We start from the raw sequence: 1,231 nt of genomic DNA on the forward strand, positions 1-1,231 counted from the left end.
GCAGGCACTGTGCCACTGAGCTATATCCCCCGCCTCATTTCCCTTTTCAAAGGTGCTTTACTCAGAAGATATGAAAGGTTAATGTCCCAAACTACAACATTCTGCACTTTTATAGACATCAACATTTTTTTCTCAGGGGTTCATTTGCCAGAGAACCATGACATCAGTGACAGCAAGCTCAAGACTGTGTAGCTGGTACTTGCTTTCATTAGCAGCTTGCTCTGTATGTATCAAGCTGGATTTCCAGCCACACAAGAGAACAGCATAGATACCCAGAGTAGAATCCTTGAGGAAATGTTGAAGCAGGGTGGAGTGAGCCAGTGGGTCTGGAAGTCAGGACCTGCACTAAGGGTCCTTGGAAGTCATACCACCCACTGGGTTCATATCTTTCCTGTAAAGTGGCAAGGTGAATGGAATGATATCTGCACACTAACAGTGTACCAGGTTACAACTCTAGTTTGCCAGTCTTCCCTACTTTTCGTTTGTAGGGCTGCTTGTCTTTCTTTGATCTACATTTTTGATCAGTGTTGGGATCAGAATATCAAAGAAGGGGGGCTCAATTCCTGCTGCCCAGGCCACGTGGGAAGCCCTGACCTCAGGCCTATGGCTTGTAGTCAGTCCTAGGTTTAGTGGGGTCTATCAATGATTCTCCCTCTGAGACAGCTCCTGATCTAGTCCTTCCTATAGTCAGAACTCTTGGAATTCCTTTAGACTTTGATAGTTTGTGAGGTCCTAGGAATTAAAGAACAATTTTTTGTTCTTTAAAAATAAAATTTTTTCCCAGAAAAAATATGGTACAATTAAATATTTGTTTCTGACTTTCCTCCTGTTTAGTCCTGAGGATCAGGGAGAGCTGCACTGCCTCTGAGGAGGAAGAGGGCATGGCTTTGGGGGACCTGTTTGCTGTAGTGGGTGTGGACTTGGGCTGCACCATTGCTAGATTTCCTCTTAGTCTTCTTGTGGAAAAGCACAGCAAACGTCTAGCATAAAATTTATGATCTAGAGGCACTGAATAGAAGACATATCTGTATCTATTCTGTATATAAAATAGCTCTATTCTCTCTCTATATCTGCCCTCCCTTTCTGGTTCAGGGCTTGAATTGGAGATCCTGAGATTGGGGATAATACATCTAAAGGCCCTACCCTTCCAGCCCAGAGAACTGTTAATACTTGGCCTGAACAAATCATTTAACTTATCTGCGCCATATTTTCCTTCAGAGCTTCATATATA

This window comes from Chinchilla lanigera, unplaced genomic scaffold, assembly GCF_000276665.1.
Source record: "Chinchilla lanigera isolate Chin_1 unplaced genomic scaffold, ChiLan1.0 scaffold00011, whole genome shotgun sequence".
Lineage (NCBI taxonomy): Eukaryota > Metazoa > Chordata > Mammalia > Rodentia > Chinchillidae > Chinchilla > Chinchilla lanigera.